This window comes from Lissotriton helveticus, chromosome 1_1 (assembly GCF_964261635.1).
Source record: "Lissotriton helveticus chromosome 1_1, aLisHel1.1, whole genome shotgun sequence".
Taxonomy (NCBI): domain Eukaryota; kingdom Metazoa; phylum Chordata; class Amphibia; order Caudata; family Salamandridae; genus Lissotriton; species Lissotriton helveticus.
Window position 1 is genome coordinate 856,798,117 of NC_136057.1, and position 14,068 is coordinate 856,812,184.

The following is a 14,068-nucleotide window of genomic DNA, read 5'->3' on the forward strand; positions in this document are numbered from 1 at the left end:
TTTACGCGTAACGGAACTTCGCGAAGCAAAGCTGATTGGCTCTCCGGTGTCTGTCAACATTCTAAACAGTCCGGAGCGGCCGCCATCTTGTCTCTCGGTAGGATCGAGAGACAAGAGGAGGCCAAAACAAAGGGGCAAATGACCATAAGGGGGCATAGTAGATCCTCCCTGACCCCCTAGGTTTGATGTGGAGGCTTTAAAAGGGCCCCGCAGGGCAAAAAAAAATATATATATATTTTTTGTTTTTTGCGTGGGGAGCGCCCGGTTCGCGAACCGGGAAGCGTACTGGGGAGCGTACTATGAGGAAAAAAGAATGATAGACTTTTAAAATATTGTATGTTTATTGATTGTTCGTTTTGTTGTTTTTTTTGTTTTTTTTTATTTAAGTAGCAATATGTAGGTACCAATGCAGAGTCAAAAAATTAATATACACCCTATGTAACATAAAAAAGTTGCACAGTATACTATAAGTCTGACTTTACATTATAATCAATTAGGTACTAGTTTATGAATTACATATAAAAATGATTAAAGTCTCGAACAATTTTTGATTATTAAATAATTTTATTTTTGTGATTCTTTTTCCAAATTTCACAGAACATTTAACAACAAATTGTCGGAAATGTCCTCATTTTCAATCAGCAAATCTACTGCATCTACACATTGAACTAATTCATGGTCCCGTGATTCATCCATGAAATCTGAGTCATCATTGTCCTCAATAACTTTTTCTGTGTTGTTCTCCAGAACAATTTTGAAGGAAATAATCTGCTCTCCTTCCATTTTCTTGCTGTAATTTGCATAAAAAATAAATATATCAGTAGAGATAGGGCACTGTTGGCTTTAAGTTCAGACAGGTACTTGTGAGTTTATAACAGAGAAGTGATCTATGGGCACTGTATGGTTTCAGGCGTGAAGTAGTACTATTAAAAAGTGCCTGTGAAGAAGTCTAAGTAAATTCATAATTATAGCACAGAAACCTAAATCAATCCATAATTATAATAAACAAGCCTTTCTCAATGTCTAACTCTTACAGAGGGACAGTATATAACTATCTGAAAATGTTTTCCCAAATTAATTTAAAGTGCATAACATAGTTCTCCTTTCAAATTTATAAAATAACATCCTACCTATTAAAAACAAGTTTAAGTTGTCAGTGAAAATGCACTTGCAATGTACTTCAGGAAGTAGTAGTCAAAATGGCTGTGTTTCTCTCTCTTTTTTTATATATATTCAGGTACATAACCAATCAAATGTCAGGTAAAAAAAGTAGAAAATGAAAGTAACATTTTAATTGGTTGTCAATTCCAACACTTCAGATGTGTTTTGTGAAGTAATTTACCTCAGGGTATTTAGAGAGGTCTACATGCTAAATGGCTAAATGGAATTCCAACCAAATTTGTGAAAATGGTAGGGATTGGTATGTAGTATATTTGGTGAGAGTGTCTCCAGTCGTTTTTCTGTAAATTACTTTCCCACCTTTTTTGATGGTGCGCTTCCCGGGGAGCGCCCCGGTACGCGAACTGGCGAGCGCCCCGGTACGCGAACCTTAAGCGTTACGGGAGTCCACCATTTTGTGTTTCGGTCGACTTAAGATACAAGATGGAAGGCAAATAATGTTCAGAATGGGTAGAAGGGGGCACGGTAGACTTATCTTGACCCCCTAGGTTTTCTGAGGGTGGCTGAGGAGGCTTATATGTGCGAATAAAAACATTTTTTTTGAAAATTTCGCGCGGTTAGCTTCCGGTTCACGTACTGGGTAGCGCCCCGGGGAGCGTACTTTGTTGAAAATTAGTGAAAAAAGTTAGAGTAAAATAATAATTGTGAGTGATCAGATGTAGGGTAGCTCTGAGAAGAGCTTTTGGGTTTATGGTACATTTAGGTACTTATAAGTAGGTACCAATGCACAGTCTTAAATTCAAAATGAAAACTCTGTTGCCCTCATCTGAGAAGTGAACTCCATCTCCTCTGTAGATATCTTGCATGTAGTAACGCAAGTTATTGTTGTACATGGAGCCCATTCCATGGTCTCTCATGTAAGCTGAAACAGATTTGTTTACATGCTTCCTCCACTTCTCAATTTGTGGACAAAATTGGTTTGACCACCTCCATTTCTGTCTTTGGCATATATTTGAATATACCAAGGCAGTCTGAGGAAAAAGTGCCATTAATTGCTCAAAGGTGTCCTTTAAAAGCATTTCCAGACCTACCCCAGTCAAAGTGCCCAAATCATTACCTCCACAGTGCACAATTAACAGGTCAGGTTTTGGCAAATGCATAAAGGTTTTCACCAATGGTATCAATTGGTGACATTTTAATCCTCTGTGGCCAAACCACTTAATTTCCACATCTTGTAAATTGAGGTTAGGTAAATTTCTGTTCTCAGCATACCTCTGAGCCCAATAGATGTAACTATGTCCAACAATCCAGACAGAAAACATGGTGAGAGAAGGTTCTCCTGCAGTCAGATGAAGTGTGGCAATGAAATGGCAGTTGAAAAAATAAGAGTTTAAAATGAAAAAAACTGTGGAGTTTCTGTGTTAATGAAGCAGTAACAGTGATTGGTGGATTTTGATTGCTGAAAACAGAAAGTTAGGGTGCATGGATGAGTTCTTTGAAAGATGTATTTTGAGTGGTCAAGAAAAAATCATTAAATGAAAGAATGCACTGGATATGCAGGTGCACTGAGAGTTCAGAGTTCAATTGAAACATTGTTGTGTGAACTTGCAAACACCAGAGGTCTTCCAAGAGGTGGTTGCTATGCAAAAAAAGCAGAGAGGGCAGAGGGGGGAAGGGTTTTGATTTGAAAAAAGTGAGGGAAGAGTTTTGATTGGGTGACATGAGAGATATGTGTGAAGAATTACAGCATTTCTGTGCTTTTGATAGCTGCAGACTCTAGAGTGCATACCTTTTGCTCTTCTGAAGACAAATTGGTGTGTTTCTGAGACTGTTTTGAAACTCATAAAGTATTTGCTAAGGTGAGAAAAGATTTCTTTACTTTAGATAGAGAATAGTGTGCTTTAAGGAGAAAATTATGAAGAAAGTTGTGTTTTTCAAATGTTGCTTTGTCTCAAGTGTTTTACAAATAGATTTTGTTTCTTTGAGAAATTGTAATTGGAGAAAATGTGAAGTATTAGTACTGACAGGGTTTTTTTGTGCATAGGAGCTGTGGAGTGTTTTCAAATTATGACTTGAAAATCGTTTTTGAGGAAAAGGAATGGTTTTAAAATTTATGACAAGGACATAATGGTGTATGCTTCTTTATAAGGCAATTGGGTGTCTCTGATGTTATTTTTCCCATTTTAATGTAAGACCTTTCCCTGTGGAGAAAATTGCTTGTAAATATGCTCCCACCTGTGCATGGCAAATTTAGATTTTGAATGTTTGCGTTACATAGCCATGTTAAAAGTGACCCAAACATGCTGCAAAGGCAATCAAAAAACGCTTTCATGTGTCTTAAGGACATTTTAAGTCATTTCCCCATGTGGAGTGTTTTCAAATTATGATTTGAAAATCGTTTTTGGGGAAAAGGAATGGTTTTAAAATTTATGACAAGGACATAATGGTGTATGCTTCTTTATAAGGCAATTGAGTGTCTCTGATGTTATTTTTCCCATATTAAATTAAAAGACCTTTCCCCGTTGAGCAAATTCCTTGTAAATATGCTCCCACCTGTGCATGGTAAATTTAGATTTTGACTGTTTGAGTTACATAGCCATGTTAAAAGTGACCCAAAAAAGTTGCAAAGGCTTTCAAAAAACACTTTCATGTGTCTTAAGGACATTTTAAGTCATTTCCCCATGTGGAGTGTTTTCAAATTATGATTTGAAAATCGTTTTTGGGGAAAAGGAATGGTTTTAAAATTTATGACAAGGACATAATGGTGTATGCTTCTTTATAAGGCAATTGAGTGTCTCTGATGTTATTTTTCCCATTTTAATGTAAGACCTTTACCTGTGGAGCAAATTGCTTGTAAATATGCTCCCACCTGTGCATGGCAAATTTAGATTTTGAATGTTTGCGTTACATAGCCATGTTAAAAGTGACCCAAACATGCTGCAAAGGCAATCAAAAAACGCTTTCATGTGTCTTAAGGACATTTTAAGTCATTTCCCCATGTGGAGTGTTTTCAAAATATGACTTGAAAATCGTTTTTGGGGAAAAGGAATGGTTTTAAAATATATGACAAGGACATAATGGTGTATGCTTCTTTATAAGGCATTTCAGTGTCTCTGATGTTATTTTTCCCATATTAAATTAAAAGACCTTTCCCCGTGGAGCAAATTCCTTGTAAATATGCTCCCACCTGTGCATGGTAAATTTAGATTATGACTGTTTGAGTTACATAGCCATGTTAAAAGTGACCCAAAAAAGTTGCAAAGGCTTTAAAAAAACACTTTCATGTGTCTTAAGGACATTTCAAGTCATTTCCCCATGTGGAGTGTTTTCAAATTATGACTTGAAAATCGTTTTTGGGGAAAAGGAATGGTTTAAAAATATATGACAAGGACATAATGGTGTATGCTTCTTTATAAGGCATTTCAGTGTCTCTGATGTTATTTTTCCCATATTAAATTAAAAGACCTTTCCCCGTGGAGCAAATTCCTTGTAAATATGCTCCCACCTGTGCATGGTAAATTTAGATTTTGACTGTTTGAGTTACATAGCCATGTTAAAAGTGACCCAAAAAAGTTGCAAAGGCTTTAAAAAAACACTTTCATGTGTCTTAAGGACATTTTAAGTCATTTCCCCGTGGGCAGTGTTTTCAAATTATGACTTGAAAATCGTTTTTGAGGTAAAGGAATGTTTTTAAAATTTATGTGCGCCATATGCCCCCAAATTTCTTTTTCAGGGGTGCAGCAGGGTGTTCTTGAGACACCCCTGCAACCTTAGAAAAATTCCTAATTTGCGATGAGCTAATTGCTAATCGCAAATTGCACCTTCATTGCTATGGGCCTCCTCTATTACTCTTAGTGTCTTTGACTGATCACTCTTTCACTACTTGTTCATTATGCTTTTTCTCTGTAGTTCAAGCACACTAAGGGGCATATTATCAACACAGCCAATAAAATTATTGCTGTTTTTATTGGAAGAAAACTGTTGCAAAAGTGGTTTTAGCGGCAGTTTTCCGCCGCAAAAGCGGCTTTAGCGACACATTTCTGCTGATAAAAGCTGCAAAACTTTTATTGCCTATGTTGATGATATGGTTCTATGTTATTTACATTTCTTTGCTGTTTCAATTAATCTTTTCTGTTATTTTTTCTTTTCTGTTTTCTGTTTTTTCTCTCTGTTATTCCACATGTTTTAATCTTATTTTGAACATTCACTCACATTCTCCAAGAAACTCTTCTTTGTTATTGTTCTACTCTCTTTTTTTTCTTTCACTTCCTTATCTATTTTGTTTTTCACAATTATACCCTCTTCCATCTTTTCTTCGGTAAATAGATCTATTAAACAGTATCTCTGGATTACTCCCTATAGCTGTCTTTCTTTTAACATTACTCTCTGTTTACTTCCCTTATACTTACTCTTCTTTTTTTTTTTTTTTTTTTTTTTTTGGTTCGCTCCCGGTTCGCGTACCGGGAAGCGAACGGGGAAGCGAACTAAAAAAAAAAGAGCTTGCCAGAGTGCTAAACATTCTAGCAATTTTTTTTGGAAAGGGGAGGTAGTTCTGAAAAGAACTTTTTTTTTAAATGTTTTTGTTGTTTTATATATTTTTTTATTTTTCTGAACATTTTTTCTTTTTTTTGTATTTTTTGAACATTTTTATGTTTTTTTTGTTTTTGATGGAGGGGAAACAACAAAAAACAGGCATTGAAAAGGGCTCAACAGGAGCAAAAAAAAAAATTACTGTCTGGGGCGGTTAGGGCAATTGTGATTGTTAATAGCTAGGTTTATTAAATTAATGCTCATGTTACCACATGACAGCAATGCACCGCAATACATACAGGTATGTTTGATATGAGCAAAGTTCTCCTGAATGTTTGGCACGGTTTCCCGTGCCTCTGCTGCTGTCAATGATATTAGTGATGTTGACCTGGCCACAGGAGTTGTTGTTGGGTTATCTTGCATGTCAGGTATCTCCGCCTGGCTGTAGTTCAGTGGATGCCACCTGGTCATGTGACGATGCATTGTATGGTTTCCGTAGCTATATTTTTTATCAGTGCCTCTAGATAACCGGTCTTTACAAATCAGGCAGGTGACATACCTAGCATTTACTTTTTTTTGCCCTCGAGGGAGTGAAAAAAACTGCCAAATAAAGCTGGCTTTCCGACGTGAAACCCGGGGCACCTCCTGTAAGAACTGTGGTCCTTCGGTCTCCTCTTCCTCTAGTTCATCCTCTTCCTCCTCTGTCTGGCTGATAAACTGGGAAGGTGGTCCTCTCTTTCCATGAGGAGGTGGAGGTGGTGGTGGGGGTGCACCAGCTGAAGCAACTATTGAAGCCATTGCTCAAGTCTCAAAAATGGTCTTCCTCTCACAAAGATGAAAGTCAGAGTGAGGAAAGAAGGAGGGGTTTTCATCATTTGGGAAAAACAATATTTCTAAACCAATGAAAAGTGTTATTTTTAGGTCATCTGACCTAGCCTTACATCATTATGAAACCAAAAGTGAAATGAACCAATGAAAAGTTTTATCAACAAGTCACATGACCTCTTACTCTTAAGTTACGGGCTGCGGAACGCGCCCCGGATCGCTTCCGGTTCGCTGCGCTTCGCGCCTCGGTTCGCGCTCCGGAGCGCTTCCGGGTGCGCTAACGCGGCGCGTCATAAGACGCATTACGCGGCAACGCGATACATCGTGCTTTCGCGACGCGCCGCGGATCGCTTCCGGGGAGCTGCGCTTCGCGTCTCAGTTCACGTACCGGAGCACTTCCGGGTGCGCTAACGCAGCGCGTCATAAGACGCATTACGCGACAACGTGATACGTCGCGCTTCCGCGACGCGTCACGATGTTGATTTCTAACGCGGCAGTTGCGCTAACGGAACGTTTACCGGATCGCGGACTGGGTCGCGGCATCAAGGGAAGCTTCCCGGTTCGCGAACCGGGAGCGAACAAAAAAAAGTATTAAAAAAAAAATTATTAATAAACATATAAAATATGTTTTTGGATTTAAAGAATACATTTTACAGCTACAGATATTAGCTTTTAAAAAACCAATGAAATTCACTGAAAAAACCATAGGTTATAGACCATATATAGTTAGGAATTAGCATTTACAAAACCTTGAAAATTCACTGAAAAAACCATAGGTTATAGACCATATATAGTTAGGAATTAGCATTTAAAAAACCTTATTTTACTCACACAAAACCATTGAAATTCCATATATAGTTAGTTGTACTAACTATATATCGCGCACCCGCAATCCACTGCTGATGATGTCACATATTACATCATTCATGACATGGTCAGTGACATCACTGATGACATCACTGATGACATCTCAAATGACATCACTGATGACATCACTGATGACATCTGAAATGACATCACTGATGACTACATTCAGTGACTGTATAATTCTGTAAAGTTAAAATATGTCTTACATATTGAAGAATGAGTGGATGTATAAGTGTCTTGATGAAGGATTTAGTAGGGGCATGACTGACTGTATGAGTGACTGATTAAATGTGTCTCACTGAGTGCATGGGTTAGTGACTAAACTGTATTAATTTGCGCATCATTATGTCTGTTGTTCTGTAAACTGCTGCATGTGTTGATCAGTAGCTATATGATTAACTGTATGGGTTATTGATTGGTTGCCCAAGCATTTGTATGGGAGACTGAGTGTGTGTGTGGGTGGCTGGGAGGTGTATGACTCTTTGCATAGATGTGTGAGCAGTTGATTGACTAGATGTATGGGTTCAAAAGTGCATGTGGAAACAGCTGTATGGGCGGTTGACTGTGTGCATGAGTGTATTGGTGAGTGAATGGATATCTCAGTGCTACATGTTAAAGTAAGTACATATGTAAAATACAGTACATGTGAGAGTTGACATATATAAATAACTGTGCATAAGAGCCAGTGAATGTGTGAGTGGCTGTATGGATCATTGTGAACTTGTATCCAGGATTTTATAAGTCAGTAAATATGTTTTAGTATATGTTTGAATAAGTAAGGTGTGTATAACTGTATAGTTGAGGAAATGGAGGTGTGATTGATTCTTTGCATGACTGACTAAGTGTCTGAGTAACTCCATAGATGAGTGACAGTCTATGAGTGTCTGTTTACACTGAGTGTATCTAAGGTTATATTAGAGTCTGAAGAGGTTCATCGTATTATCACATGAATGATGTCATCAGTGATGTCATCAGTAATGTCACATGAGATGTCATCAGTGATGTCATCAGTGATGTCATTTGAGATGTCATCAGTGATGTCATCAGTGATGTCACTGACCATGGCATGACTGATGTAATATGTGACATCATCAGCAGTGGATTGCGGGTGTGCGATATATAGTTAGTACAACTAACTATATATGGAATTTCAATGGTTTTGTGTGAGTAAAATAAGGTTTTTTAAATGCTAATTCCTAACTATATATGGTCTATAACCTATGGTTTTTTCAGTGAATATATATATATTTGTTTTTTAGGTAGATAGCTACACAATTGTTTAAATTGCGTAATATGAGATGAAGTCAACATTGAGGTTCTGGCGATACCATGAACTGGAACCCTGAGATCTATATATACTAATGCATGATAGAGAAAATAAATTAACCTAAATAAAGCATTTTTTTTGCAACATGTGTATTAATAAACGACGATTCGGACATGTACCACCACAATCCAACAAATCTCCGATTCCGTACAATTACCATAGAAGAGATGCTTTTCCTGGATGATAGTCTAGATCTTTACTGTTTTACACAATGAGCCTATGCAATGACGTGTGTCTCTGATTCTTCTTAAATACTTATATTTATAACTGATGCACATGAAGGTACAGCATGGCATTAAGCATCTATGCAGATCCACAGGAGTGTTGCAGCTGACCTCTGGTCTTGCCACCCTGCCTCCCCTTCCCCTTGTAAACCACCATGGTTTGAGTTCCCCGGTGCTGCCTGTGTGTTGCACGTTGAGGAGGATGTCAATCTGCTTTTTCGAATCCAAGAAATCTATGAAGCATTAGTTTCAGCAAATGCGAAATCATTTATTTTGTCAAGTGAAACATTTTCTGCAAAAATAGCTTTTAATTCACAAGATAAATGTTGTCTGATAATTAGGAGAGAAGCTCTGTGTGATTTGGTTTCAGAAAGAATTCAAATAGCCTGCCTTCAACAAGGGAGAAATTCTGCATTGATAATATAAAAACCTTTCAATGATTACATTAGCATTATGTACAAAATGTGCCAGGAATTAATCTACATATGGCACGCACTTTTACGTAGCATGTGTGGAATACAAAAAAATGACACAGTATTTTGACAAAGGGATGAGGACATTACCTTTCAGCAGAGAACCTCAAAATGAAACAAATGATTTTTGAGTAATTCTTATCAAGTGATGCACCTGACGTTTTGATTAATTCTTATCAAGTGATGCATCTGACTTTTTAATATGGTTCCTCTATGATATTGTTTTTGCAACATGCTATTTGCATTGTTATGTAGGAGCTATATATGACAGTATTGCAACTGAGTTTTGTATTACTCTTTTGTCAGTGTATTACTTTTTATTGTATTTAACTATTTATATGTCCTTTTTAAATTAATAAAGATAATAGAACAAAAAAATGAAACAAATGATGACCCCCTACTAAGAACATCAGGGGGATGCCTGAGACACAGACCCGATGGTGGATGAAGCGAGCCAGCGTAGCATGTACAGGACTCTGTACCTTACAGTGAAAGATTAATTATGAAGGTAGTATTGACTTTTAGCTTCAAGTGGCGATAAATGAAGCTGAACTCCGGTTCGGGGCTCTTGCGGATTCCAATTAGTGGATAACTTTAGGTGTATAAATAGTTGCCTCCTAGCCACCCAGCGGATGATGCCCTAAAACTGGTCATGCGGAACTATTTCCTCGCATAAAACTAGTGCGTTTATAAAAATGCTGCTACTTCCTTTTTCTATCCTAATTAGGTGGTGAAGTTTAGAATACAGCTAACGAGCTCACAGCTAACTGGGAGTGGTGAAGTATAAACCTATCACAGTACGACCACGCAGACCGCCCCTGCTCCCCGGACTCCCTTTTGGACTCCCTAAACCCTCTTCCTAGTGGCACGCTCCAGCTTTCGACAAAGGAAACCTAACTGACAAATATTCATTTTCCTTCGGCCCTATCCTAAGTATGTATACAATGACAGTATAGCACTACGATATCGTGGGGCCTAAATATGCATGCGAAAAAAAACATGAGAGGACAGAAGCCATGACATGTTTGACTCAGGCACCAAGTGATGGCTCTGATACCATAGCCAGGGCCATTGGAAGTGTGCAGCAGTGTAGGACCAAATTATGCAGAAGGATTGGCTAAACTATGCATCAAGAAAGGCAAATTATGTGGAATAATGCGGCACATTTTGTGAGAGTACTGCTTCATTATTTTTAATTTCTACGAATAGTAACACTGTCTGGGCAAAGACTACACCGTAGAGTCTTTAACACCCCAAATTAGGGGTGGGTAGAATGTTCTGTTTTGTCACAGAATTTTGGCCACTCTGCATAACTCTCTAATACAAGGTTTTGGGCAGATTCTGCGTGGTGGAGTCCTCTCCCCCCTGATTCTAAATAATGTGCAAGCTGGTGAACGTGAGTGAGATTTGCGTCCACTAGTGTGATTCTCTAATGTGGGTGTTCGCTGGCGTTGATGAGCTTTCGCAGCCAGAGCTGTCGTTCAAGTAGAATTGCTGCCACTGGAGTAGATTTTCTGCATGAGCGGCAGTAGAATAAACTTGAATGGCTATGTGTTCTTGAAAAAAGCATGGTGCCGGTTGCGCTGATACAGTGGCGTCACTGGGGTTGGTGTCACCCGGTGCGGGTAACTCATGGTGTCACCCCCTCATGACTTACCGCATGGACCACCTCTGTCGGAAATGTACGGTGCTAGGTACTGTCTTACTTGCTCTAGCTCCCTCTCTCTGTCTAGCTCCCTCTCTCTGTCTTACTCCCTCTATCTCCCTCTGTCTCCCTCTCTCTCTGTCTTACTCCCTCTAGCTCCCTCTCTCTCTGCCTTACTCCCTCTATCTCCCTCTCTCTGTCTTGCTCCCTCTAGCTCTCTCTCTCCCTCTCTTACTCCTTCTAGCTCCCTCTCTCTCTGTCTTACTCCCTCTTGCTCCCTCTCTCTCTCTGTCTTACTCCCTCTAGCTCCCTCTCTCTGTCTTACTCTCTCTAGCTCCCACTCTCTCTCTTACTCCCTCTAGCTCCCGCTCTCTCTCTTACTCCCTCTAGCTCCCGCTCTCTCTTACTCCCTCTAGCTCCCTCTCTCTCTCTTACTCCCTCTAGCTCCCTCTCTCTCTGTCTTGCTCCCTCTAGCTCCCTCTCTCTGTCTTACTCCCTCTAGCTTCCTCTCTCTCTGTCTTACTCCCTCTAGCCCCCTCTCTCTTACTCCCTCTAGCTCCCTCTCTCTCTCTTACTCCCTCTAGCCCCCTCTCTTTCTGTCTTGCTCCCTCTAGCTCTCTCTGTCTTACTCCCTCTAGCTCCCTCTCACTCTGTCTTGCTCCCTCTAGCTCCCTCTCTCTCTTACTCCCTTTAGCTCCCTCTCTCTGTCAAGAGCCCTCTAGCTCACTCTCTCTCTGTCTTACTCCCTCTCTCTGTCTAGCTCCCTCTCTCTCTGTCTTGCTCCCTCTGGCTCCCTCTGTCTCCCTCTCTCTGTCTTACTCCCTCTAGCTCCCTCTCTCTGTCTTACTCCCTCTAGCTCCCTCTCTCTGTCTAGCTCCCTCTAGCTCCCTCTCTCTCTCTTACTCCCTCTAGCTCCCTCTCCCTCTGTCTTGCTCCCTCTCTCTCTATCTTAATCCCTCTAGCTCCCTCTCTCTGTCTAGCTCCCTCTCTCTGTCTTGCTCCCTCTAGCTCCTTCTCTCTCTCTTACTCCCTCTTGCTCCCTCTCTCTCTGTCTTGCTCGCTCTAGCTCCCTGTAGCTCCCTCTCTCTCTATCTTACTCCCTCTAGCTCCCTCTCTCTGTCTAGCTCCCTCTCTCGCTGTCTTACTCCCTCTAGCTCCCTCTCTCTCTCTTACTCCCTCTAGCCCCCTCTCTTTCTGTCTTGCTCCCTCTAGCTCTCTCTGTCTTACTCCCTCTAGCTCCCTCTCACTCTGTCTTGCTCCCTCTAGCTCACTCTCTCTCTTACTCCCTTTAGCTCCCTCTCTCTGTCAAGAGCCCTCTAGCTCACTCTCTCTCTGTCTTACTCCCTCTCTCTGTCTAGCTCCCTCTCTCTCTGTCTTGCTCCCTCTGGCTCCCTCTGTCTCCCTCTCTCTGTCTTACTCCCTCTAGCTCCCTCTCTCTCTGTCTTATTCCCTCTAGCTCCCTCTCTCTGTCTAGCTCCCTCTAGCTCCCTCTCTCTCTCTTACTCCCTCTAGCTCCCTCTCCCTCTGTCTTGCTCCCTCTCTCTCTATCTTAATCCCTCTAGCTCCCTCTCTCTGTCTAGCTCCCTCTCTCTGTCTTGCTCCCTCTAGCTCCTTCTCTCTCTCTTACTCCCTCTAGCTCCCTCTCTCTCTGTCTTGCTCGCTCTAGCTCCCTGTAGCTCCCTCTCTCTCTATCTTACTCCCTCTAGCTCCCTCTCTCTGTCTAGCTCCCTCTCTCGCTGTCTTACTCTCTCTAGCTCCCTCTCTCTCTGTCTTACTCCCTCTAGCTCCCTCTCTCTGTCTAGCTCCCTCTCTCTTGCTCCCTCTAGCTCCATCTGTCTCCCTCTCTCTCGTTCTTACTCCCTCTAGCTCCCTCTCTCTCTGTCTTACTCCCTCTAGCTCCCTCTCTCTCTGTCGTACTCCCTCTAGCTCCTCTCTCTGTCTTCCTCCCTCTAGCTCCCTCTCTCTCTCTTACTCCCTCTAGCTCCCTCTCTCTCTGTCTTACTCCCTTTAGCTCCCTCTCTCTCCACCTTACTCCCTCTAGCTCCCTCTCTCTGTCTAGCTCCCTCTCTCTCTGTCTTGCTCCCTCTGACTCCCTCTCTCTGTCTTGCTCCCTCTAGCTCCCTCTCTGTCTAGCTCCCTCTAGCTCCCTCTCTCTCTGTCTTACTCCCTCTAGCTCCCTCTCTCTGTCTAGCTCCCTCGAGCTCCCTCTCTCTCTGTCTTACTCCCTCTAGCTCCTTCTGTCTCTGTCTAGCTCCCTCTCTCTCTCTGTCTTACTCCCTCTAGCTCCCTCTGTCTCCCTCTCTCTCTGTCTTACTCCCTCTAGCTCCCTCTCTCTCTGTCTTACTTCCTCTAGCGCCCTCTCTCTCTGTCTTGCTCCCTCTAGCTCCCTCTCTCTTATTCCCTCTAGCTCCCTCTCTCTCTGTCTTGCTCCCTCTCTCTCTGTCTCAGTGCTCCCTCTAGCTCCCTCTCTCTCTATCGTCCTCCCTCTAGCTCCCTCTCTCTGCCTAGCTCCCTCTCTCTCTCTCGGTCTTACTTCATCTAGCTACCTCTGTCTCCCTCTCTCTGTCTTACTCCCTCTAGCTCCCTCTCTCTCTGTCTTTCTCATTCTAGCTCCCTCTCTCTCTGTCTTTCTCACTCTAACTCTCTCTCTCTCTGTCTTCTTACTCCCTCTAGCTCCCTCTCTCTCGCACATTAAACCCCGGGGGGGGGGGGAAACAGCTAAAGTAAAAGCTAATTTCCAAGCGGTTAATACCCCCCCCTCCCCGGCCCCCCCTCTTTAGCACCGTGTCTTTTTCCATATAAATGGTGGGGGGCCCTCATTACTACACTTTTCAAACTTTAACTAATGAGAACATTTTAATTTGAATAGGTGAGAAAATATCTCGGTTCGCTGTTGTTTTTAAAGCGGATCGAGTCTCTCCGAGGCCTTCGGGTGCGGTGCAGGGGGTGCCATGTACAGAGGCCGCCTGGGGGTGGGGGGCAGGGGCGCAACCAGATGGTGTCACCCCCATGTCAGGGTGTCACCCGGTGCGGTCCGCACCCCCCGCACCCCCCTAGT